The 27,734-nt window shown below is 42.0% G+C and overlaps 1 protein-coding gene and 1 pseudogene across 1 annotated transcript in view; one reads left to right on the top strand and one right to left on the bottom strand.

The window, feature by feature from the left end:
• The window catches only part of CACNB4 (calcium voltage-gated channel auxiliary subunit beta 4), a 220,768-nt gene that overhangs the window by 62,117 nt on the left and 130,917 nt on the right, over positions 1-27,734 (top strand). The gene's annotated exons all lie outside the window — the stretch shown is intronic.
• On the bottom strand, positions 175-8,887 carry LOC102534195 (large ribosomal subunit protein eL29 pseudogene; annotated as a pseudogene).

Raw genomic sequence — 27,734 nt, 5'->3', positions numbered from 1 at the left:
CACTCCTCCTCCTTTTTGTTTTTGGTGGCCCAACATCAGGAATCTTATTTATTTATGTATTTTCGTGCCTCAGGATTATTTGTACAAACAGCACAGGAGGACATGAGCCCCATGCAGACAGCAGCCCAGGGGTCACACCAGTCCTTCTATCCTCACATCAATAGATGAAGGCCTCTACTCTGGAGCCTTTGTTGGGGCCTGAGCGCCTTTGGGAGCCAGAGCTGGAGCTGCAGCTGCAGCTGCAGCTGCGGCCTTGGTTGAGCCTTGTCCTTGTCCTTTGGCCGGCAGAGCCTGAGACCCTTGGCGACGCGGACACGAGCACGTTTCCTGAGCTTGGGGCGAGCGATGTAGGCAAGTCGACTGAGCTTGCGGCTGCTGCCCTCTGGGATCTTGGACTTGACCTCCTTGGGCTTTCCAAGAGCCTTGACAGCCTCAGCACGTGCGCTCGTGGCCTTGGCGCTGTTGGCCTGCATCTTCTTCAGGCCCTTCTTGTTGTGCTTCTTGGCAAAGGGCGTGTTCCTCAGGAACTTGGGGTCCACCCCCTTAAGAGATTTGTATCGTTGCGATCGGGGTTTTTCGATGCCGTTTCTGTGCCGTTTTCGGGACTGGTTGTGTGTGGTGTGGTTTTTCGACCTGGCCGTGTCTGCATCGGAGCTGGGAGATCCATAATCACCTGGGACTGGAAGAGAAAGAGGAATCTTATTTTTCACCTTGTCCTTCCTCCAGATGCATGGGGAGCTCAGGGTCTCAGCGCTGATGCTCCCAGGCCACAGTGCTTTGCTGAATGTCTGTATTTTTAAATTCTCCTTTCTCCTCCCTTCTTCCTCACTTTCTATCAGCCTTCATCTGTTTCTGTCAATGTTTCTGCCTTCTTTCCTCTTTTATTTTTGCTTCTACTCTTCTGTGATATTGAAAACTGGATAACTGTATTCCTTAGAGTTGTGTGCAAAATTAGGAGAATAGACTCTGATCAAAGATCCGAGGAGAGTTCTAAGGAATAAACTATAAGAGTTTTATTGTTTTAAGGCTTTTATTTTCTGCTTTTCTGTCCTCAGAGCTTTTTGTAAAGGCTACTCTCTGTTTCTCAGCTTTCCTCTGCATAGGGGAAGTTGCTTCATCTGTCTGCAACTGTTCATCAGCTGAATTTGGATAGGTCAGTATATTTCAAAGTATGGCCTGCAGAACAGCTGCTTCAGAATCCCTTGGGATGCTGGGAAGATGCAAGTGCATGGATGTCACTCCCAACATGTTGAATTAGAATTTCTGGGTGGACGGCCTAAGAATATGCATTTTTCACTAAGCAGCCCCAGCTGCTTGTATGCCCTAGAGCTTGAGGACTGTTGGGGTGGGTGCTACACCTGTGTTCTTAATCTAAGCTAAATTTGTCTTATATTAGTAGCTGCAAATTTCTGCTCAAGGAGGCAGAAAAGCCTAGTGGTTAAAAGTGCAGACTCTGGGGTCAGACTTCCTGGGTTCAGATCCAAGTTCTACCTTTAACTACTGTATGATATTGGGTAACTTGTGTAAATTCATCTCCCTGTCTATAAAATGGAGATGATAATAGTACCTACCTCATAAGGTTGTTACATTAATATAGAAACAATTAAAAATAGTAAGCATGCAATAAATTCTGGCTATTATTGCAATCATTTAAAAAAACTTTTAACAGAGGTACTGGGGATTGAACTCAGGACCTTGTGCATGCTAAGCATGCATTCTACCATTGAGCAACCCACCCCCGCCATGCAATCATATTTTTGTGTAGTGGCTCTTGTGTTTTACCCAAAGCACTGTGATTGCTGCAATACGATAAAAGTATCTTCCCCATCCACCCTTGTGCCTGAGCACACCTACACAGACATGCATGCCTGGTACCATGAATGACAGAGCATGACCTGGCTTCAGATGGCACCACTGTAGGTCCTGGTCATGCCTACAGTTACTTCTATCTCTTTGAAAGCAAAAGATCTAAGTCTGAAGCAGTATCACTGTCAAGAGCCTTAATTTTTTTAATATAGATGTTTAAGCCTCCAATTCGAAGACTCATCAGTATTTCAAACTGGAGTCGTGGCTTTGTTTCAAGTTGAGACAGTGAGCTGAGGTTCTTCCGTGTGTTCGATTTATGCAGCAATTATGATGGAATCCCATCCAGAACTCTCCTGGTTTCTATGGCAACCTGAATTCAAAATAAGCTCTTAGAAGCCTCTTTGGAGTAGGAATAGCAAGTTTCATTCTGCCTCTATTATGGAATATACAGTTTATGCAAAGCATTTTCTAGATGGAACTTTTGTCTTTTTACTTATCTTGCCATTAATAATTTTAATGTTGTTGTAGTACTACATTCCTACATTTTTTCCTGTATCTCTGAATGAGAATCTCCAGCCTCCTAAAGTGCTCATTTTGCTATGAATAGCTAATGTTTCACTTTGTTGCTCATAACAGATGCACTATGTATTTTTGACTTTTCTGACTAATACTGTAGTAATTAGTTAAAGAGGCAGAGCAACTGCTGCAGAATTCCCAGGTTAGCAAGTCAACCTATTTTTAGTGGCAGCTTAAAGGAAAAGCATTTGAGTAAGTGCCTAATTTTTGGAAAAGACACATTTTAGCACATATCTGTCTGAAAAAATTCCAAATTTGGAGCTTGTGGTCACAAAGACCAAATCTTTTGCAGATACTGACTAACTGATTTGGTGATGGCAAGTTTAGTGGTGAGGATAGGCTAGGTTTTCTATGGTAACAAAGACACCCCAAAGTCTCAGTGTCTCATGACAACAAAAGTTCATTCCTCAATTGTGCTTCCTGCCCATTGCAGGTTTGCTGTAGCTCCTCTCCCCAACATTTTCATCTGGGGACCTGGGTTGACAGGACGGATCTTATCTGGAACATTCCTGGTCCTGTGGTAGAGCCAGCAGAGATTGTGGTGAAGCGATTACTGACTCTTAAAACTTCTATACAGAAGTGACACACATTTCTGCTCCCAATGCATCATTCATAGCAAATCTCATTTCTGGGCTTGAATCCACAGGTTGGTGGGTATAATCCCTCTGCAAAGCACTTAACAGGATTCTCCTTGTGGTAATAAGGTCTACCACAGCAAGGACAGCAGAGTTTGGACATGACAGATTTTTGGGGGTGGGGGAGGGTGTTGGTGGTGGGGAGTAATGGTAAAGTTACAGAATTTTTGAGCTTGGTGAAATGGTCCGTGAAGGTTTATGACTAACTAAAATCCCTGTAGCCATCGGCACATCTAGCCTTCTATTCTCTCTAGAATTAGGAGACTTGGTCTTATGGTTTTGACAAATGAGCTCTTTGTACAGGATAGCAGAGCATCCAGTCTTGGGTTAAAGTGCTTTCTCTTCCATTTGTTTTTGTCCTTTTGATTAATGTTACTTTGGATAATTAAATTAAATTAAACAATTTAATTTCTGATAGTGGAACCCAGTGACTGCATAGGTAGCAGGGGCCTGTCCCAGGCCCAGCAGAGGGAGGCTGAACTGGTGTCAGGTTCAGGGCCAACCAGCTGCTGGCCGTCTTTCCCCAGGGCTGCAGAGGTGTCCTTGTGATTATGCAAGGTCCCGGAGGTACCAGCCTATTCCGCAGCAGGAAATTGAAGACAAAAATGTGACTTCCCACACAACTGCAGCTGATTGTCATTTTGACGTTCTGCCTATTCTCTGCCTCCTCTTTTTAAATAAACTTTTTGTATTGGAGGAGTTTTAGATTTACAGAAAAATTGTGAAGGTAGTGCAGAGTTCCCGCATTCCTCTGTTATTAGCATCTTGCATTAGTAGGGTACATTTGTCACAATTAATGAGCCAGTGTTCATACATGGTTATAAACAAAAGTCCATACTTTGTTCAGATTTTTTAGTGTTTCGAATGCCATTTCTTTGTCCCTGGGTCCCATCCAGGACACCACATGCCATTTAGTCACATCTCCTTAGGCGCCTCTTGGCTGTGGCAGTTTTCTGTGCCCTATTTTTCCAACCTGCTTTGAGCTGCTTTTCAAGAGATGCTTTTTCACATTTTTGATAAATGCCTGATATGGTGGGTGTTAACAGGGCTGTTAATTTTCCTTATTAAGCCTTCACTCAGCAAACACTATAGAGCACCTACAACATGAGGTAATGGGACCTATTGACAGAAGGCAGGTAGGTTGCCTTTCCACATCCTGGTGTCACTCAACCCATAATGTGCTTGCTGACACCCTGGAGAGCTTGTTAAAAGGCAAATTCTGGTTCACTAGTTCCAGGGCAGGGCCTGAGAGTCTGCGTTTTTAACAAGCTCTCAGATGTGCCCACACTTTGGGATTGAGACCCCCAACTTGTAAGAGCTCTGTATTAGGTGCCAGTGGGAGCTGGAGGTCTAGGATGGAGGGTGAGGGAAAGATACATAAATTGTCCATGACCATTTCTGTCATCAAGGAGTTTATGAGTCTATTAGAAAGAAAAAAGACTGAACAGAAAGGGGTAAAAAGTAAAGTGCAAAATGGAGATGAAGACAGTAGAAGGCAGACACTTCACACTGTTAAGATGGCTTTTTTTTTTAAGTGGAAAATAACAAGGGCTGGAGATGATGTGGAGAAATTGGAAGGTTTGCACATTGCTGGGGGGAATGGACAGTGATGCATCTTCTGTGGAAAATGATAGAGTGGGTCTTCCAGAAATTAAACACAGAATTATCATATGATCCAGCAACTCCACTTCTAGGCATATACCCAAAAGAACTGAAAGCAAGGACTTGAACAGATATTTACACACCCAAATTCATTGCAGCATTATTCACAATTCACATCCAAATTATTTGCAAAAGTTGGAAGCAACTCAAGTGTTCATCAATGGATGAATGGATAAACAAAATGTGCTCTTTACCTAAAATGGAATATTCTTCAGCCTTACACATTCTGACACATGCTACAACCTAGAGAACATTAGGCTAAGTGAAATAAGCCAATCACAAATGGATGAATATTGTATGATTCTATTCACATGAGGTACCTGGAGTAGTCAAATTCAGAGACAAATTAAGAGGGTGGTGGCCAAGGCCTGTGGGGAGGAGGGATAGGGAGCTAGTGTTGAATGGGGATAGTCTCTGTTTTGGAAGGTGAAGTTCTGGAGATGGATGGTGGTCATGATTGCACAACAGTGTGAATGTAATTAGTGCCACTGAACCATACACTTAAAAATGATTAAAATGATAAATTTTATGACTATTTTACTATAATTTAAAACTGGTTAAAAATACACATGCTCAAAAATTAGAGTAGGTGTTAGAGTTGTCAGGTGAGAAGGACAAGATGGTAATAGTAAAGCCTCGTTTATGGACCACGTGTGACATGTCAGGCACAAACTGCTTATGAACTCACTTAGCCTCCAACCTCCGCCCTATGGAGCTTACTAGTCCTGTTTATTGATGACAAAGCCAAGAAAGGGGAAAGATTACACAGGCTGTAACAGTCAGGGGGGAAGCAGCCAAGGTGTCAGTGGAATTTAAGGGTGGTCATGGAGAAGAGATTGGATTTCAGTGGAAAGACATTGAGAGGTGTTCTAGACAGAGAGTAGGAACTGGCAAAGGAAAGATACAGAGACTGGAAGGGAGCAGCTGGTCAGCTGGCATGATTGTGCCCAGCATGCAGGGTTCGTGAGAATAAAGCATGACCAAAAGGGCAGACCATGAAAAACCTTCAGTTCCAGAATAAGAGGTATGGACTTTATATTTTAGCATCTAAACAAGAAGTATCAAGCTCAAGTGTTTTCAGAGTCAGCAGGCAGCACGAATGGGAGAAATGGAGACGTGGCTTAGTGCAGGGCGACAGGGAGTGGTGTGGACTGTGACAAACTGAATAGAGCACATCCCACCTAAGACATTCCAATCTCATACATAAACCCGGAGCAGTGTGGGCCGCTTTTGGGTTTTCAGGCAGGCGTTAGATAATACTGGACTTCTCAAGGTGAGGTCCCCGCATCCCTGAAGGTACACAGAGTGATATTGAAGGCGTGTCAGACCACATGATACATAAGGCAGATCTTCTCGGCTGTGTCAACAGTACTAGAAGACTGTGGGTAAATGTTAATGCAGTTTCACTAAGTGCTTAAAAGTAGTATTTTTATGTTATGACAGAGACAAATGGAGTAGAATGCTAATGAAGCTAACCAATTATGAGCACCAATTATTACCTTACAAAATTTTAAAATACGTTCTATCAATTAAAGTAATGCAAAGCTAATACTAATTGAACACTCACTATGTGTCAGGCATTATTCTTTTTCTTTTCTTTTTTCTTTTTGGTGTTATTCTGAGCACACTGCATATGTTCTCTCCTCCAGCCCTCCTCACAGCCCAGTGCTTAGTACCAATATTACCCCTATTTACAGATGAGGAGATGGAGGTGTGGAGGGGGGAAGTCACATGCCCCAGGTGATTGTGGCAGAAATGGAGAATGTGATGGTTGCCTCTGCTGCATTTATAATTAACTCTTGAGTTTCCTGAAAGCCACATGTCATTTCTTTTTTCATGGCACCATAACCCAAGAGTAATTTAAATAGGGGCCACTAGATGTCAGTCGTCCGTGCTCCCTAAAAAAGAGCTGGGAACCCCGTGAGTCCACCTCAAAGAAAAAAAAACCACACTCACTGGTATTTATGTCTTCCTGTTGGAGAGTGATGACACGACCTGGTGGCCACAGCACCCCTGTCTCCCTCCTTCCTGCCCTTGGTCCAGCCTGCTAGTGGAGTGGTGTCAGACCCACCCACTCTGCTTTGTAATGATAGGAAACAGGTTACTGTCATTTCGTAAGTGGGTTTCCTCCTGCATTGACTGCTGGCTCCACCGAAGGCAGAGGGGCAGGATTGGCTGGGGTCGGGGGTTGGTGATTGTTGTTGGTGTGTGTGTGTGTTTGAGAGAGAGAGACAGGCAGACGAGAGACAGTGGCAGTCTGAACTTTGTTTTTTCCAGTTTTGAATAACCTGGTATATGTTCTTGCAAATTGGACTGGTGCCTTAAACTACAACCTTTTCCAGCATGGTGCTTGCCCAGGGTAGACGTGCGACTAACATCTACTGTGATATCGCCCAGACAGGCGGGAGTGGGGCTTATGCTCAGGGCACCAGTGAATGAGAGGAGGATCTGGAAGGGGGATGGGGAGGGTCCGGGGCATCTCAGGGGCAGTGGGTGATGGAGGACATGCAGGGAATGTACCAGGGGCTCACTGGGAGGGAAGTAAAGGGATGGAGCAAGGGGCACTGTGCTTCCTCACATGGTACCGACCGCCACTGACTTAGGATATAGCAATGAACATACATGTTCTCCTACAAGTGCATACAAAGATGTGCCAAGAATGAGCAAATCAAAGGTACCTTTTTTAAAAAAAAATCCTTCCTTGATCCCAGCATCATCCTCCAACTAACTTTGAAACCTTCCTTCTCTACTGTAACCTTCTCAAGACTTCTGTATTTATATCTAAACACAGCCAATAGATTGGTGAATGACATTTTTATCCCAGTTCACTTGAGGCAGGAATATGAAGAGATGCTTCTCTTAAAACATGGCAATCATACAGAAGTGGAGCAGAGAAGGGGGAAGAACCGCTGGGAAAAAAATGTAAAGTTTTTTACTGAAACGTGTCTCCTTTCTTTTGGGTCAAAATATAATAGACACATCAGGCACTGTTTTGAAAAATGGGGCTAAATTACGAGAACAGCTGCAGAGCTCTTTTTAAAAAATCCAGGTAATAAAGCAAACTAGTCCAGCTGAATGTCTTTAAGTTATAGGAGGAAAATCTCGGTGTCGGGATTTTCATATTTCATATTTCATATTTCACGTGGGCCCTGGAGATGGAAATTCATTTGCAAAGAAGTGGAAAGCATGCTTTGTGTTATGTTCATTGATAGGATGTGTTTTAAAAACGTGGAACATAATAACTGGCACCCTCAAGAAACTTCCCACTTTTATGAATTCAAATGGAGACTTTTCTGCTAAACACGTAAAATACAAATGCTGATTTATTTCAAAGAGGAATACTATCGTCGTCATTAACCTTCCCTCTTTACTGTATGTAACTGCAAACGTTTCCTCCATTTGAGTCCTGAGTCATCACCAGCTCCACATAGAACGGCAGCAACCTCGTTCTGAGGCTGCTGTATTTATTTGGTAAGAAGAATAATGGCCCTACCACACACTAGAAGCCCCCTTTATTGTGTGATTACATTTAATCCTTCTGTCAGCCCAGTGTGGTGTAAGGTGGACATTGTTAATTATATTTGATAGGTGACAGATACACCAAGGCTCAGAGAGGTTAATTAACTTGCCCAAGGCCACAACTAATTACTGTATCTGTTGATCGCGAAGAGTTCTTATTAAAATGAATAGATCCCGTTAATAAACATTTTGCTTTGGGGAAGCATCTGCAAAATCTTCCACTGCAGATGTGTATTTAGACCATAGTCACTGTGTCACCTTGGTAGTATTTGCTGTATAAATGTGCAGAGAAAAAGCCGAGCAAATGCAGCTTTGATTTCTACTAGCTCCACCTTATTTGGTATTTAAAAAATTATCTTCCTAAAAAAAAAAATCATAGTCCTAATTTGTTGAATTAAGAAGTGCCATCATGTTTGTTTCTTTGTTTAAGCAAAGAGGAGGGGCAGGGAGGGAGAAACCAAAAAACTCTTCACTTTAAAAATACTGCTGCATTGCAAGGCAACCACTTGTGAGACTTTGAAACAGTTTTGTTGAAAGAGATTCTTGGTACTTGTAGGTAGTGAAGATGCAGGCACATCTGTAACCATGTCAGAAGCACATAAAGGAAGGTGGCGGCAGCCCTCCTGCAGTGGCGCGTGGTCTGTGAAGGCTTTGCTGTGCTGCGGACCACTCCCTGGAGATCTGGTCATCGTCTGCATCTTTAGGTCTCTTCCAGGCAGGATGGCAGAAGCCGATTTTCAAAAACCACCTCTTACACATCTCCCTGATATCTTTTGCATTGTCTTCCACCTGATTTGAAGAGCTCCCACTGACCCTTCACGTCGACTTACCTTCTACTCGATAACCCGGTGGAACCACATTCCCCACACTCCTTCTCTGAAATCTTGGCGTGATGTAAACTTCATCCTCCAAACGCGTTTACACCAGAAGGGCTCTTTCTTTTTTTCTTTTTTTTTGCTGAGCAGACACTGCCTTACCTGATGGTGGTTTCATTCAGGAACGTACATCTTGCATCTTCGTGACTTGAATGTAAACTTCCGGAGGGCAGGACTTGCTGCAATGTGGATGGACTTGGAGGGCATTGTGCTTGGTGAGATAAATCAGATAGAGAAAGATAAATACTGTATCATATTGCTTATATGTGGAATCCAAAAAATACAGCAAACTAGTGAATATAACCTAAAAGAAGCAGACTCACAGATACAGAGAAGCTAGTGGTGACCAATGGGGAGGAGGATGGGTAAAATCGGGTCTGGGGAGTCAGAGGTTCAAACTGTTGGGTGTAAGATAGGCTCAAGGATGTATTGTACAGCACAGGGAATATAGTCAGTATTTTGTAATAACTGTAAATGCAAAGTAACCTTTACAAATTGTATAAAAGTAAATTTAAAAAAAAAAAAAAAACTTCAGGAGGGCAGGAAGTGGGTCTTAGGCCCCGTTCTTGCTAGCCATCCTTCCATCTCCCCTCAGCACTCAGCCGGGGGCTGGGCCCAGGGAGCTCAGAGGCAGAGGCTGTGGTGATCAAGGCTGTGGACTCTGGGCCTGATTTCCAGGATTTGAATCCTAACTGCTATTTACTGACTGTGACCTTTGGCAACTCAGGTTCTTTTTTTTTTTTAAATTGAAGTGTAGTTGATTAACAATGTTGTGTTAGTTTCAGGTGTACAGCATAGTGATTCAGTTACACATATATATGTTCTTTGTCAGGTTGTTTTTCATTACAGGTTATTACAAGATATTGAATGTAGCTCCCTGTGCTATACAGTAGGACCTTATAGTTTATCTGTATTATGTACAGTGGTGTGTATCTGGAAATCTCAAACTCCTAATTTATCCTTCCCCTCAACTTTCCCCTTTGGTAACCATAATTTTTTTTTTATGTCTGTGAATCTCTTTTGGTTTTGTAAATAAGTTCATTTGTATCGTTTTTAAGATTCCAGGTATAAGTGATATCATTTGGTATTTTTCTTTCTCTTCCTGGCTTACTTCACTTAGTATTACAGTCTGTAGTCCATCTATGTTCCTGCAAACGGCATTATTTCATCCTTTTTTATGGCTGAGTAGTATTCCATTGTGTATATATACATATATTTTTATCCAGTCATCTGTCAATAGACATTTAGGTTGCTTCCATGAGCAACTCAGTCTCTTAATCTGTCAAGTGGAAATCATAATGGTCCCTACCTCATAGGGTTGTTATGAAGATTCAGTGAGATATGGTGTGCAAAGTAGTTAGAACAGTACCTGGTGCACAGTCAATCCAGAAGCCTTAGCTACTATAAGAATCTGCAGGTGAGAGACAGGAGAGAGTGGAAGAGCTGAATCAGGGTCCTGTGCACCTTCCCCACTCCCTGCCGGGCCACAGGCACCAATCCCCAGGCCCACTTAGGCCCCTGCATCTGCTGGAGGTGCATGTGGCCAGCAGTGGAGAGCAGAGCAAGGTGCTGTCACAGAGCGAAAAGGCTCAGGTAGAGTGGACAGGATCTGGTGCCTGTGGGAGTGGCTGTGGGGAAGTGCGTAGGGAGTTAAGGGTATCTTCCAGCTTGGACGACAAGGTCAACAGTGATGCTGTTAACTGAGAGAGGGCTCCAAGAGTGGAACAGGTTCTGGGGAGAGTAATGAGTTCAGCTATTGACGTGTGGAGTTTGCCATGTCTGGGATGCTTCCTTTTGGGGCCACCCAGCAGCAGCAGTAACAACAGACAACGTGTATGGAAGAATGTCTTGTTTCAGTCACTGTCCCAAGTCCTTCACTGGTACTAATCCACTTAGTCTCACAGCCACCCTGTGAAGGAGATACTCATTGTTATTCCCATTTTACAGATGAGAAAACTAGGTGCAGAGAAGTTAAGTCACACTGCTAATAAGGGACAGCAGATGTATTGAGAGCTCCCAGGTTTAGCCACCACTCTACACAGCCTCTGTATCTGTGGTTTCAGAGGGAGACAGGTCCAGGCATGTGGACGCAATGTAGCCATGGTAGTGATGATACTGCTCAAAGGGAGACTGCAGAGTCGGGTGGGTAATGGCTGAAAGAAACCCATTTGCTGGCATCATGAATATCATCGTGAAAGATACAGGTTCAATATAACGTATGACCAGGAGGAAAGGTCAAAGAAAAGGATAATATTTGCTGTGAACTGAATGTTTTTGTCCCCTGAAAATTTGTACTGAAGCCCTAACCCCCAATGTGAAGGCAATCGGAGGTGGAACCTTTGGCAGGTAATTAGGTCATGAGGATGGAGCCCTAATGATGGGATAAGTGCCTTTAGGAGAAAAGATGTGAGAGAGAAAGTTCCCCCCATCTCCCCACCATGTGGCGGCTGTGTGCAAGCCAGGAGGAGGGCATCACCAGAACCCGGCCGTGCTGGACTGTTGATCTCGGACTCCCCGCCGCCAGAACTGTGAGAAATAAATGTTTGCTGTTTAAGCCACCAGTCTGTTATTTTGTTACAGCAACCCGAGTAGACTAAGACAATACTCTTCTTAAATCTCCAAGAAGAGGTTACAGGCTTGATGACACAGTGATCTGATACAACACCGAGTCACCCATTTCAGTCAGCAAGGTTTGTTTAAATTTTAAATTCCATAAATTAACACTTTTTAGAGGTAAGAAGGTGGTAAGTGTTATTATTGAGGGCACCTAGGAAGAAATGAATATGGGAACAGAATTCTAGCTAGACAGTCCTGCCAAGCATTTTATTGAACAAAGCACCCACCACAAAGAGGGTTTAGGTTGCAAAGTACTAGTTGTGTCCTGGGGTTGGGTTAGTAATTTTCAATTAACTTTTAGGGTGGTGTAGCCTGGTACCTAAACAAAATGAAGTGGTTGCTAATGATTTATTTTGTACTGTGCACACTGCCTTAATTATACCAAGAGGTTAACGCTCACAGCTCTGGCTGTGCATCAGAATCACATTCACCAGAGGAGCTTTAAGGAACTGCACACTTAGGCTCCACCCCTGCGAGTTTTGGTTCAGTAAATTAGGGAGGGAGTAGACGGGCAGACGAGTGCTTTTTTTTTTTTTTTGACTAATGCATTTTTAAAATAGGTGTACTTTTGTCAAGATGATGGAATGATATAGAATTTGTTTTCTTTTTACCCACAATCTCATTGAAATCATTTCCCCCTAAAATTTAAAAGAAAAAAACCATAACAGAGCTGGCAAACAGGAAGGGGTACAATCACCTGATTAGAAAATTTGAGGCTTTTTGGGACGATACCAGCAGATGAGATTGGATTTTAAAAGATAACGGAGTAGAAAACTCAGAAGCATCTGACATAACCAGCTGCTTGAGATGAGTGCTGTTTTTGGCCCTGCAGCTGGGAAGGGACGCCATGGCGCCATCTAGTGGAGGTTGGGAGTAGACCTCGGAGTGATTGATTATCAGGGTAATTAATTAAAAGACACCCTGTTCCCACCTGCTTCCTCAGGCTCAGCAGCTGGTGGCAGCATGTGTCCCCAGGCTGGGGCTGTGACAACAGTTCTCTAAGTAAAATTTGGGCTCTGTCTTGGGGTGAGAGCATTGGCATTGAGGCAACAAAGAGAAGCAGTGGTGACTGGACTCTGGGAGGCGTGAGACCTCCCATGCTTGTCCCACTTGGTGGAGGGGCTGGTCACTTGCTTGCTGCCCTGCTCATGCACCAGTGTGAAGCCTGGCTGAGGGCCTGTCTGCCCACTTACAAGCCGATTCTCACAACTTGACTAGATGGCGCTGGAATTCAGGGGAGAGGCCAGCTGTACAAATAGACCTTCTGGGCTGCGTGCTGAATAAAACAACATTCTGATCCAGATTTGGCATGAGTGGCCAGCTTTTAGCCATAGCCATGGTTGGTTCTCCTAGGCGGATTCCCCAGGGCCTATGGGCCTGTTTGCAGAGGGGAGATGAAACCGTGATAGTAAGGATAAGAAGCACTGTTGATTTCTGTACAGCCCCCAGTCATTTTCACATCTGAGCCTTATAGTAACTCTGTGAGGCATTGGTACTTTTATTCCCATTTTACAAATAAGACAGCTGAGGGTTAGAGAAAACAAGAGATTTGTTAAAGTTCGTATGGATAATAGTGACAGCGTTAGGATACAAAACTAGGTTTGGGGATATCAGGTTATGTTCTCCTTCCACTTGTCACATAGGTTCCGACTTACTTAATTTCAGTGACTTGATTAACATTCATTTCTGGAATGGACTTGGGGATCTTCAGGTAGCATTTGTTATGTGTGCCAATGTAATAGTTGCAAAGTATGGAGAAGTGTTCTCCTATGTTAGCCAGTTGGCAGTAGTGAAAAGGACAGCTTAATATGTTAATAAGGCATTAGTTTATGGACTTCATTGTAGGTGGGTGGAATGTGTATTAGTTTCTTGAAGCCACTGTAACAAATTACCACAGACTCGGTGACATAAACCAGCAGACTTATTTTCTCACAGTTCTGGAGGCCAGAAGTCCCACGTTAACTGTCAGCAGGATCACCTCCCTCTGAAAGCTCTAGGGGAGATTTCATTCCTTGCCTCTTCCAGCTTCTGGTGGCTGTTGGCATTCCTTGACTTCTTGATTTGTGACCAAATCACTCCCATCTCTGCCTCCATCTTCACATCACCTTCTCATCTGTGTCTCTGCGTCTTCCCTGGTCTGTCTCTTATAAGGACTCTGGTCATTGGATTTAGGGCCTGCCTGGATAATCCAGGGTGATCTCACGTCCACATCCTTAACTTAATTGCATTTGCCAAGACCCTTGTTCCAAGTGAGGTCTCAATTGGAAGGCATAGAAATTTGGATGTGGACATGTCTTTGAGGGGGACACTATTCAACCCACTACAGAGTGTAAATATTTTATTTTTTTCATAGTGAAATTAAAACATCCCTTGGCCCTTATACCGTGTGATGTATGTTGATAAAGCCATCAGCACGCCTCGTCTCTAGGAACTGGATCCTTGTCCTTTTTCCTTAAACACCAACAGGTAACGGCTGCCAGTTTGGAAATCAGAGCTTTTCTTGAGCCTTTCCCATGCCTGTGTGTGATGACATTTCCTGTCACTTCGTCACTCCCTCCTTTTCTTTAGCTTCCTGGGCAAGGTATTTGGATTTTCAGTCTTGGAAACTGCTATTCAGAAGAGAGGCAATCAAACAAAAGAAAATAAGAAACTGTCCTGTGGTTTCTGTATTCTTTAGTAGTGGAGAGGAATGGCAGGTTTATTCAGCTTCTGGTTGGAAAGAAAGGTAAAATCCTTGGGAAGGGAGTGGTTACTGGGCTCTTTATTTCTGAGTTGCTCACATTCTTTAGTTTGCAGATGGGAAAAACTGAAAGCCAGAAGGATTATATAAGGTCACTTGGCAAGTTGTAGGCTGCTCTAGCGTCAACATTAGGAGCTTTGCAGTTCTCTACTCTAGTCCCCCAAATCGTATTATGTCTCGAGGAGTCCTTACTCCATTAACCTTGGGTTGTCTGGGCGGTAGATGAGGGTCTTGACACTCACAGTCAAACTGACACACAGGGAAAGTTAAGCTTTGAATTTGTCGTGCTTGAGCCCCATTCAACAAACAAGTGAAAAAAACAAATGCTCTGTACTGTTCAGGCTCTCTGTACACTGGCTAGTGGTATGGCGTCTGCAGGCACATGGATTTTCAAAAATTCCATCCTAATAACTACCATTGGCAATGCCTTCCTTGAATCCAAATAAATTGTAGGATGATTACGGCTGGAGTCACTGTTTGCATGGTCGCCTGAGAAAAACAACAAAACAGAAGACAGCCTTTCTTCTCATCACAGAATTGCTCCAAACATTCATCTAAAAGTAGATTTTCCCTTTGCAGGCTTTGAAGTGCTTTGAACTTGTTTGCATGTTCAAATGATCCAGTAGAACGAAAGCTATTTGGGGAGCTGGAGTAAATCTTTAAGTAAACCGGGCCAAGGAAAACGTTGCTTCATCTTAGGAGCAACTGATAATTCTAACAGGTACTGGTGGGCCGTGTTCCAACATGAGGCCTGAGTGCCAGGCAGGATTGCTGGGCTCCGCAGTCTTCTGAGTGACAAACAGACTTTAATGAAACATCTCTGTTAGGGGTATTATACTTTGAATCACTATAAATTTAGTGCTTGTTTGTGTGTGTGTGCTAATGCTTATCGAATCTAATGTACCTTTTTTGTGTGTGTGTGGTAAACATGTGACTGAACGACCACAAGCCACAAATCTTACACTCAAAAAGTTCACATGTGAGGTTTCTTCATTTGACCTTTTACTGTTATGCCTGTGGTAGTTTTCAAGGTCCCTTTTGTCTCACGTCGTCTAAAGGACAAGAACACTCCCAGTGTGTATTTGAGGGCCTAGTCATGTTGGTAGTTATGTTAGCATTTGTGCTTGCCAACCTTTTTGAGTTACTCAGCGGGCCAGTAATAATTTGGAATGTGTCTTATTGAGTATAAACTTCTGGAAAACCTGAAAGTCAAGGTTTTTGCAAATTTATCTCATTCCTGCTTTGATCAGCACATGGGCCTCAAGGATAAGTGTGTTTTCTGTCTTTGCTTGGGCGCAGAAGTCTTTGCAAGAATTTTTCTTGCAAGGCTAGTAAAAGTCAGAGGGCTTTAAAAGGGACCTGGCTTAAATGATGTACCCACTAATGAAGGCTGGGCATGCGGTATCGCTTGCTGCAAGAGGCCACGGGACATCCTATAGCCAAGAGACTCTTCAGTTGTAGACAGTAAAATTTAAACCTCAGGATGAGGATGTTTGGCACATGAGACTCATTTTCTCTAAATACGTTTCTTTGGGTTTATCCATTTCAACTTTACAAGTGGTCCCTGGCCCATGCCCCTTTGCTCAGAGACGTATCATCTGGAACTAGCCTACTTTTCTAATTACTTACCTGGCAGCCCATGCAGTTTGTTTGCCCCCCATGGCCTGCAGATGTTTTGCTGCTGTGTTGTTTCACCCTTGCTTCCCCACTTCTGCCCTATGCTCCTTCTGTTCTGACTCAACTTTCATTGGTTCCTGTGAATATCATCTCTCCGGGGCCCCAGGCTCCTAGTTCCTGGCTCTAAAAGTAGGTCTGGGCTTCCTGGGTCAAACAAAAATGGTATCTGTAAATTGCTTTTTCTCAAAGAGTGTTTCTAGATATAGTGAGTGATCAAAATTGTCTTTCCTAACAAGAGAAAAACTTACAGGTAAAGCCTCGATAGTTAAAAAAAAAAAATACTAAGAAAACATGATTTAACGTCTCTGACCCCGAGCTGACCCAAGATGTTTTCTTGTCCTTTCTTCTCACACCTACCCAAAAAAGGTACCAGAGTTGAGAACCTTGTGAGAGCAGGCCTCAATTTCGGGCCTGTCAGTGGGTGTGAGGAAGACAATAATTACTGAATTTGGAAACCTATGAGGTGTCATTTTGACAGTACCGAGAACTGAGGTTTTCTGTTTGCATTGCTTGCAAAACTGTTTGCAATTTAGAAAGTGGAATCTTTCCAAAGCCTCTTCAGTGACATGGCTTGACCTTGATTTTGGAGGAGTGAAAGTCAGTTAAAGGGTGCAAAATGCTCAGCTTGCCTCGTGCTCATAGCATCACCTTTTTCTAGGGGTGACAGAATGAGACCCACTTGGAATAAGGGAAGAAATGGGCCCAAAAGTTGCATCCTTGATTGACACAGTAGCTAGGATCTGATTGCAGCTTTCCCAGAAACTTAAATATACTCCCCAAGGTGCCAGCTTACATTCACATCTGTCTGGAACTGTCATATTGACACATGAAACAGCCATGCCGCTTACAGAAAAAGCTTAGAACTTTGTGTTGGTAAGTGAAAACCCTCCAGAGTAGGGATCCACTTAGTGGTTCCTGCCAGTGATTATCACATGTCTTTCTCTTTGTAGTTAAAGCCATCGTTGCCCTTACATTTTATTCTTAATTACTTGAAAGATAAACTAATAATGCAGGAAGTAAATGCACCCTGTTATTAATTAAGATCTCCAGGAAAGGGGACAAATGGAAAAATGCTTTTTAAAAATAGTTAAGTGTAGCTTGCCACAGTGCATAGAGAATCTTATACCCTCAAAGAGCTCTTGCTGGCACTTTTGGGGCCCAAGGCCACATCTCGCCAGCCCGCCTCGGATTTCAGTTGCAGCATGGTGGACAGTTACCGGTCTTGAACTTGCTTGCTTGCTTGCTTTCTTTGCCTACGTTCCCCCCCAACTCCCAACCCTCTGGAGTTTACTCAGTCCTTGCTGAAGCCTCTCCCCAAATGCAGGGGAGTTAATGCTGTCTCAGCTGGTGGGTCAGGAGAGTTGATGATCACATACCCTAACCTGTCCTTCAGAGGCACAATTCGAAGTGCATTTCACTCTGTTGCTCAGAATTCCTCAGTGGAATTGAGCCCAGTTAACCAAAAAGGCAAGTCAGTAATGCAGTCTTCACTGGCTTTTCCTTATTCCCTAATTCACTTTCCGGTCTCCCTCATTCCCGCTTCCTAAGATCACCTTTTAATGTCCTCTATCTTAGGTTCTGCCTTGGGGGAATCCAAATTAAAACAACTGCCATCATGGAATGATAAAGAAATCATTCAAAGCAGCTCTTTCAGCATCTCCTTTTAGCTTCCTGTAGTTAAAGATAGTATTTCCAGATTAGAAAAAAAAATGGAAGCAAGAAAAAAATGGAAAGATGAAGAAAAGAGTTATTTGTTTCTTGTGGTCATGTCAAAAAGAGATTGTCAGAAGCCCTGGTTTCAGATGGTTATGGCTTCAGAAAGTTGGAAGCACATTCTTCACACCCCATTTTCAATTATTGGCATGCCACTTGGCACATGTTCAGAGTTTGGCACCTAATGACTACTTTCAATTCAGAACCATACAGGTAGAGTTATAAGGTTAGACAAGGACAAGTCATCTGGTCAACCTCCCAGCCTTCAAGGACAGGAGTTATACGCAGTTGTCTTGTAGCAACATGAAAAGATGTTCCAACGGTGAGCTTGACAACTATGAAGACCAACTTCTGGGAAGATAGTTCCCTAGGCTGGGCTCCATCCAATCTGGAATTTTGATCTTAAGCATTATCGAGTGAAAGTCAACTTGGGTCTCCAAAATGGAACTTCTGTGCTCAGAGTCTTAGAACTACTCTGGAGCGGAACCCTGAGTTAGTTGCAAGGTAATGGTAATTCACTCCATTGCTCAGGGCAACATCCAAGCCCTCTTTCTAAAGAGATGCAGTAAATGTTAATTCGATGGTAGCATGTTCGAGATAATTTGAGTTTCATCATGAACAGGCTTCTTTCAGATACTTTCTGATGTAACTAAAAGTCTAAAGATAAATAGGACTTAGATATGCAGTTTTGGGTAGAACTTTAGTATCATTTGCATTCCATATACAATTCATTGCAGATTTATTGCCCCACACGATGCCATTGTCTATCGCTACACGGTTCACCAATTGGAAAATAATATTCTAAAATGACACTTTAAACAAATATTAGCAAGATTGTAAATAGATTTTTTTTATTAAGCTGATTTTTGAACATTCTCCTCACATATCTTGTTAACGTGTCTCTATACATGGTAATCTCTTTCTGATGTAGATGACTGACCACTTCCTTGTTTTCTTTGCTTGCTCAGTTGAAATTGTAGCTTCATCAGCATCAGTGTCGTGACATTGATGTGTTAGGTGTAATCAGAGAGTGAAAGCGTGTTTCATGGAAACTCCTTTACCAATGATGAGGTTAGTTCCAGAATTTGTAGAACTCTTTCATGTATTAAAAATATTGAGGAGCACCTTCTATGTAATGGGCACTGCAGTTGTTGTTAAGGAATCAACTGTGTAGCAAGGTCTAGACCCTGTCCCTCCTGGAGCTCCCATTCTCACCTGAGTGCGGAGGGCACATTGCGTTAAGTGCTGTGATATGGTGGCACCTGGGCCTGGGAGACCCTGTGACAGGGACACATAATGTTTGACCAGAGAGGGGTGTGCTTTTCACAAGTCTTCCAAGTGAGGAGATGTGAAGGATGACTTTTGAATGACTAATAGAGAAACTAAGGTAAAGGGAATGTGATAGCAAAACCTTTTTTGAGGAAGAGGGGCCAGTGTTCAGAAACACAGGCCAGTGAGTACAAGTACTGGAGGAACTACAATGTGGAATGGCTGGAGCATAGGGTCTGAGGAAGTCGTGTGAGGGAGAGGCTGGTCACATCAGGAAGTGGTTGTACTTTATCCATAAAAGAATTTGAATTTTATCCCAAAGGAAGGAAGGTGCCTCTGATGTCATTTAAAGCAGAGAGTCATAAAACTTGCAGAATATTTTGGTATTAAGATGGAAAGATTTGTGGGACTTGAAAGACAGGCACAGGTGGAGGCAGAAAGAACAATAAGGAGGCCATTGCAATGATGCAGGGAAAAAGTGAGGAGAGCCTAGATGCCTAGGGATTAAGAGAAGAGGAAAAGTTCAAAAGGAGTTGGGGGAACAATAACATAACATGGGATTCAGTGGAGAGAGGGGAGGGAAGCATCAAGGATGGTCCCTGCGTTTCCAAATCGGGCAGCTGGGTGGAAGTTCCATTCTGTTGTGTGGTGCAGAGACTTGGCTTCCTAGGAGAGGGAGATGAGCTCGTTGTTGGATATGTTGAGTCTAACACGTTTGGCCTGTGGTTCATCTGAGTTGAGATACCCGGTAGGCAGTTGAATAGGTAGTTCTGGAACTCCAGGGCTGTTGTTCTTGAAAGTGAGGGGGACTTCGCCTGTGTATGTGTCAAGGGTAACAACCAGAAGAGAGGTACGGGTTGAAGTTATAGTAAGGGAGCAAATGGGATCAGGCGCATACTAAGGCCACAGGAACTGGGATTTTTGAGCTCAGGTGAAGAAATCAACCTTAGAAGGAGCAGGGATACCTCTTCTACTGAAATGGAATGGAAGGAGGTCTCATTTGTGGGATGGAACAGGAAATTCAGGGGATGTTGATTTGTTTGCCTCCTGGGGAGCAGGGGCGTGAGAGAATCTGCTCATGGTAAGAGAAGAGGGATGAGGTAGGAGTTCCAGACTGATGAAGATTTGTGTGGAATGAAGAGAAAACTGATGATAGATACAGAAAGGGTGCTGGGCAGTTGTTATGGGCTGAATTCAGTGTCTACCCCACCCCTACCCTAAGTTCGTATGTTGAAGCCCTAATTCCCAATGTGACAGTATTTGGAGGTAAGGCCTTTGGGAGGTAATTAGATTTAGATGAGACCATGAAGGTGGAGCCCGCCACATGAGGACATGGCAGGAAGGCAGCTGTATGTGAACCAGAAGGAGGGCTCCCACCAGACACCAGATCTGCTGGCACCCCGATCTTGGACTTCCCAACCTCCAGAACTACGAGAAATAAATGTTTGCTATTTAAGCTACCCAGTGTATGGTATTTTGTTATAGCAGCCTGAGCTGACTAAAACAGTAGTAATGAGAGACCAGTGGAGGTCATGAGGCTGCATCTACATAATTTTGGTTTTTTTTAAAAAAAATCAATCTGTTAACCTACTCTGGTATAGTGTAGGGGTTTTTAGATTCCACCAGGGTGTGCGTGAAGTGAGTGTAGGAAAGGAACATTTATTTTATTAGATAAAATTAGAGGTGTTTAGGGTCTGGAGAGCTCAGCAGGGCCAGAGAACAAGTGAATGTGAGTATTTAAGAGACACGTTGAGAGGAATAAATCGGGGAACTCGTGTTAGGGAGGGAGACTGGTTTGTCCATCCTTCTGCTATCGTTGTCCACGTTGACTTTTTGGGAAAAAATAGTAACATTAATTTACAGCTGATCACTGTAACAACTTCCCAGTAAGATTTTACTTTAGTTTGATTTCTAGATTATTCGAACAGGGGATCTTAATCTCAAACTGAAGATCTTTTAAAAAAAAAACTGTGTTTCATTTGGTAGTTAAAAGAAAATGTAAAAATTAGTTCATGGAGTCAGATTTTCAAAAGGACGGGTACAATCTCTAATGAATATATGTGAAGACATTTTTCATGCAGATTTACGCCGATGTATAAATCCTCAAGAATGAACACCAGAAAATGATGCATAGGACTGAGGCATTGTCATTGGAAATGGAAGTGTACAAAAAGGAAGACATTTAAATTGGTGGATCTCATCGAAACTGTGATTCATTCTCCTTGTGCATAGGTACTATAAGTTATATGAGTTAACGGCATTTGTAATGGCACTAAATTTAGAAAAAGAAATGAAGGGAAGGGGAAGTGCTGGTGTGGTGATTTACAGGGACACACAGCTGAGTGCCTAGGTGTGAACGTGTGACCTTGTGATTACACTTACATAAACAGGTCCTGGTTTGCTAATTCCGGTTTGGTGCACTTGTTAATACTTTTTTTCTTTACTTAGTTCAGAACATCAGTAAAGTCCCTTTCTTTTGGATGCATCATCACAGTTTATTATCCCCGGTGGCCTCCAAGCTTTTCTGTCCTGAGGCTTTTTTGAGGATGATGTCCAGGGCAGAAACAATCCAAAGGCAGGCAAAGTGGCCCCTGGAGAGAGATGAACAGAACGAAACAGAGTGTTCACTTTGCTTCTCTGAACTTAGCCGTGCCCAGAGACTGAAGCACCCCCTTGAGCTGCAGTTGTAAACCATAAAGAATATTCATGGCCGCATAAAGGTTTAATTTTTGAAGTTCAAATAACCTATTCATCATTGTCAATTAATTTGTGCCAAGAGCCCAAGGTGGTTGGCATGATATTACTGATACTTTGGGGACTTTATCTGCAGAATAGATAAAATAATTCATTTGGACTCGTATTTTATCTAGTTTTGAAAATCTGTCCCTTACTTTTCTTGCTGGAAAAGTGAAGTGACTTTTCCACTTATGCATTTGTCAAGGACTCGAGTTTACTCCTCCATCCTGACCCAACGGTGTAAGTACTGGTTCTCGGCACTTAACTTGGTACTGTCCTGCCATCTCCTTTCCAGAATGGTCTCTCTATGGTGGTGGGGAGGAGGGATGACCACCTTTAGCACCTGAGAGGGAAGGAAATCTCTGGAACGACTCTTGCAGAGATTCTTGTGCTGTTCAGTTTGTGACCCCCAGTAGGGGACTAGACTCTTGGTGGCCCTAGGATCCAAGCAATGTGAGGAGAGTCTGATTGGGCCCTAGCTTCTACTTCTCGTATATTTCAGCCAACTAGGGTTTACCAGAGTTGATATGGAGGAAAGTTTTCTCTCTAACATCAGAACTTCTTTTTTCCCCCCTTATATTTCCCCCCATTATTATGTTAGCTAACCTAGCTCTGAGAATGAGAGGAAGGCACTTCCTAAGCCCAGGTTATGTCAGGTTAACAAGTATGCTAAGCCATGTGACACCAGTGTCAACAGCCATAGATTGATGCTTCCTAGTGTGAAGGGGAGTAGTTGGTTGTTTAGAGATGGAAGTGGGACTGTAGGTGTGTCCAAGGGTTAGCTGGATTTCATGTTTTGTTAAACATCAACATAACCAGTAAATAATATCAACCCTATCCCTGGCCCACAGAATCCAGGGAGAGGCTCTCCTTGAGTTGGAAGAGGTGCCATTTTGAAAATTCACACCAGATGCTTATCTTGTCTACTGTGTAAATACCTCCGCCAAGTACTGGGTGTATCAACAAAAGGTACACCAGTATTTAGAATACTTCCTTTTCATGTGAAATGAGGTCATCCTTAGAAATGAGACTAAGAGATATGGGCAACATTATGTCACTTGGTAAAAGTAGATCTCTCAGGGTCTTAAGTTGCTTTATGGATGTAAGGTCAGTACCATGGAATAAAATGATAGTCTAGGGCATAATGTTCCTCATCATATGCCTAAGGAATCGCATTCAGTAGCTCATTCACCTGACTGTTTCAGTCTTACCCGGTGCTCTTCTCATTCAGTTGCCTACTAAGATGGCAGTGGAAGTTTCAGAAAAGATAGATGACAGAACCTCTATTGAGTCTAAATTTCTAGGGAGTAGATGGATTGTAAAAAACTCCACAAGTGATTCTGGTTTCTGCCATTGTTGAGAGCCATTGCCTCAGATGCCATTTTCATAAGACTTTCCAAAAAGAGACTGCAGACAAGAGCATCACAATCTCTGTTAATTAGATATGAAAGTTCCTCACTCAGAGACAGTAAATTTGACATGCTTATGAAAAAGTGCAGTATTATATATATTCACATATGTATGTCTATTGGCCAAAAGTGCAAATTAAAGCAGTAGTGAAATGCCACTTTTTGCATATCAAATTAACAGATTAAAAAAAAAATTGGACCCTGAGGTCTCCCATTGCCCCATTGCCCCATTGCTGATGATTGGGCTAAGAGTTAGCAGTTCACAGTGAACTAGTGAGTATGTATATTGGTACAATCTCTCTCTACAGCATTTGGCAGTGTGATCAAGAGACTTACAACATTCCTACACTTTGACCTAAGGATATCTAGATTCTAGCCCAAGAAAATAATCTGAATTATAGATTAATATGATTTGAGCATCATTTATAAGAGCAAAATGGTGGGAACTATGTAGTTATTCATATGATACAATATTATACAATTGTAATAGATTGTGTTTATGAGAAGTTTTTAGTAATGTAAGAAATTCCTGCACTGTTACTGTTAAGAAATACAAAGGTCGACATATAGCATGTTCTAAATGTGAAACAAAATGCATACAGGGAAAGATACCAAAGTATTAATAGTAATCATGTTTCAGTACTAAGACTCCAGATTTTTATTCTTGTCTTTATCCTTTTCTGAATTTTGCAAGTTTTCTACAATACAATACATTTAAAAAAAAAACTTATTTTACTTTTGTCATCAGAAAAGTAAGTATAGGAGATGCTTTAAAAAACAAAAATTTTGTGGAAGAATTGGCAGTGGAAGATCTCGAAGAGAGTTGATTTTTCAAAGGGAAGATTTGTGGAAAATTTCAGTAGACTATAAAAATGCTTAGGTTGTTTTCAAGCATCAGAAGCAGCAGGAAGCTGGATCATAAGCACGTGTTTGGGGGAAAGTGTAACGAGTGGATGAAATAAGAATATAGTGAGAAAGGTGCTGTAAAGCAGAGATGGCAGGAGGACAAATACAATGAAAAATATATTTTATTCTCTTCTTTTGTGGTTTCAGAGTTGTGTGATGTTAAGAAACTTTCCCATGATTTTTAAGCCTTCAACTCTCTCTGTTTTATGTTCATCAAGTATAAGGTTAAATGAAGTAAACACAACCACCAACAGCTAAATGTGAAAGGAAATGACAAGGACTGGACTCGCTATGACCTAGCTTGGTCATCCCTCCTCTTCCTGGACCTTTTATTCTTTTCCCCTAAGTTTAGTAGATTTGCTGGGTTGAAGGTAGGATAATGATTTCCAAAGTTGCCATTTTGGTTAACATCTTACTGTTTCAGTAGATATCTTTATCAAAAGTGAGCCTGCATTAGTTGAGGCCCATAGGTCATTTTCCTGTCTTTTAGTTCAGTTCTTTAATGGAAAGCTTTCAAGTTACCTGGCAGGGAAAAGCTCTTAATTTCTTCCTTAAACTAGGTACATCTAAACCTAGTTTAAGGAAGGGAAAAGCTCTTAATTTCTTCCTTAAACTAGGTAAATCTAAACACCTACTAATAATGTTCTTTTCCTAATGCTGGTTGATTGTATTCTGAGATCCATAACAACATGTTTATGAATACCCCCCTTGCCTTCTGGAGTGAAGTATTAGTGTCTGTTAGGATCTCTTTCACTGCATGTCTGAATATTCAAATTGTATTAAAACAGCTGGTCCATGTTCATGTGATCTGTAGGTTTAAATGGGTGGTTAGTAGAGTCCAGGAAACCTATGGAATATTGTGATTTGATATTGTTTCCAAACTAACTAGTTGTTTACTAACTTGTAGTGTTTTATATTTATTTAATTTGCTGGTTGAAAGAATAATTTAGATGGACTATGAGAAATAATTTATTTTGGACTACTGTTTTTGAAAATTGTGATATTATTGCCTTTCCCAGTTTAAAAGAAAATGGATTTCTAAGATATACAAGACTAGAAGGTCATGTAGTTTTTATGGCTTAACTTACCACACAAGATTCAGAAATGCAGTGAGTTTGGAGCTGCTGTAAGATACATGGCACCTAAATATTTATTTGGATATTGCAGTTTTTAATTTTCAACCTATCTTTCTTGAACATTTGAGAAATCACTTTCTGTTATTAAGAACAATGCATTGCTAAACAACTTTGCAAAGCCCAGTGTTCTTTCGTGTCTGCGTGTGTGTGTGACCAGTCTATTTTTGCTTAGTTTGTTAATAATACTTTTGGGTTTATGAAACATGCCTACAGATATAAAGGATGATTGATAATTTTTTCACAGTCTGTTTTCTATCAATATAAATTATGTTATTTTTATTATTTGTCCCCAGATTTACACTGTTTTCTGTAGAGATGATTGTTATTTTCCTTGAATATTTAATGCAGGAATCACTTCTGAAAATTGGAATTTAGATCAAGTAACTCAGCTTGTTTCCATTTGTGCCTCTTGGGGAAAGGCTTTGGACTTGGTGCTCCAATGAATTTTCCATCTAGGACTGCAAAGGAAATGACCAAACAGATTAGGAACTAAGAGAAGTTATATTGAAAATCTTCATGAGGAAATCCTTATGGTCTTCGCTAAAAGATGGTGAATATTTTTCTCTTTGTAGTGGTCTACTTCAGTTTAAAAAGCCAGTAGTGTTGAAGATTTTCTTTGAATTCATTTGGGCTCTGAAAAAGCAGTATAAAATTGGCAATTTATTAATGTTTTTAGCTTACCAACATTTTGTTTCTGTTCCTAATCTTTAGTTTTAGAAAATAAACAGACTTATTGTGGCTAAACATTTACATAACAGTGTCCTGTTTTTAATGTGGGTGGAGGGAGTGAGGAGGGGATTTGCTCTAACCCACCACCATCTTGGTTTTGTCAGCATTTTGTAAGAATCAAAATCTGAACAGGACCAGTCAGGGCATGAAGACAATTTCTTGAGAACCCTGTAGGGATGTTTGTGTTCTGGGTATTCTTAGCTATAAAAAATATCCACTTTCTGGAATTTGATACAACATTGTAAAATGATTATAAATCAACAAAAAAATGTTAAAAAAATATTCACTTTCATTTTGTGAACTTTTTTTTGTTGTTAGTCCCTGCACTGTTTTGGCGGCCAAAGTGCAGAAGTAGTCAAGAGTTCAGGGCCATTGTAATTATTCACATCTTTATTTAAAGCTGCGTGTGTGCAAGGCACTGTGCTAGGCAGTGGGCATATGATGGTGAGAAGCTGCCTCATTCTTTTTCCCACAGAACTCACATTCTGGAGACGGATATTAACTCATCAACTTTGCTAATGCGTGTTCATGGGGGTGGGGTGGAGGAGGGGTGGGGTTTAGGCATAGGGCTCAGAATAGACAAAACCCAGCCATGGGAGTGGGTGTGAAATGTTCAAGAAGGCTGGGTGTAGAAGAGAGACTGGAGTCAGAGGTACAAAGTGAGGGCTGTGAGGAGAGAAATGCTTATGCCATGCTAGACCATATTAAAGACTTGAGTCTTCACCTGAACGGCAACAGGAAACCTCAAAAGATTTCAAATAGGAGCTGACAAGATGGGATTTTTGTTTGGGGGACGTATTAGGTAGTTGATAAGAATTCATGGATGTTTGTTGGATGACCGAATGGATCTGTAAAAACACCGTGTTATTAAATCAGAGAAAAACTCCCCCTGGGAGGGAAGAACATAAATTTCTACCTAAAAGCAGTCAGAAAGTAGAAAACAACATTTCATAAATTTTACATTTCAAAAAATAAAACTGTTTACTCTTTATAGCAAATTAGGAGTCGTTGAGAAGTGGTTTGCCCGAGGCCATATAGTAATTTGGTGGCTGATTCACTACTGCCCTGTTCCATGAGTGAAATTGATTTCTTCCTTACCCCTTTCCTGTTTCCCCTGCTGAAGCTTTGCAGATAAAGGAATCAAATTACTCTTAAGCTCTCATCAGAGCTTCTCGAAGTGTGAGAGCTTTGATTGCAGCCATCTCCTTGGTACAGCTTCTGTCTTAAGGATCTCCAGCCCATTCCAGGAGGACGCAGTCAGGTCTTGCTGATCTTTGAGTTCCCAGCCTTTAAAATAGTGCAGAGCCGTCAGCAATGGCAAGTGCGATGATTAAATTAGCACTGATAATATTAGCTAGACGATGTAGCGGCAACAGGGAGGAGACGAGCTGGACGAGTCTCCTCAGCTCGTTTTGGCAGAAAAAGAGTGGAAACTGAAGTTGTGTAGCGTTAATGAAACTTGTGGCTGTGGGGAATGTTTTTGCCAAGAGATTGGCAGTTTTTTTTTTAACAGAAATTTCAGAAAGTGAGAGATTTCTGAGTAATATGTCAATCACAGGGAGGGATCTGTCATTTTCTGGCAAGTGAATAGGCCATGGGAATTTTTTACCTTGCCTACACTCACTCTTTTATGAATTATGAAGTATTATTTTTTCCCGGAGCCATCAAGAATGGCAGGGAGGAGGAAACTCGTCCATATATTCATTCTTCCTTTGAGTGTCTCTAGGGTT

This window comes from Vicugna pacos, chromosome 5, assembly GCF_048564905.1.
Source record: "Vicugna pacos chromosome 5, VicPac4, whole genome shotgun sequence".
Classification (NCBI taxonomy): Eukaryota; Metazoa; Chordata; class Mammalia; order Artiodactyla; family Camelidae; genus Vicugna; species Vicugna pacos.
This window is presented reverse-complemented; position numbering and strand designations above follow the sequence as displayed.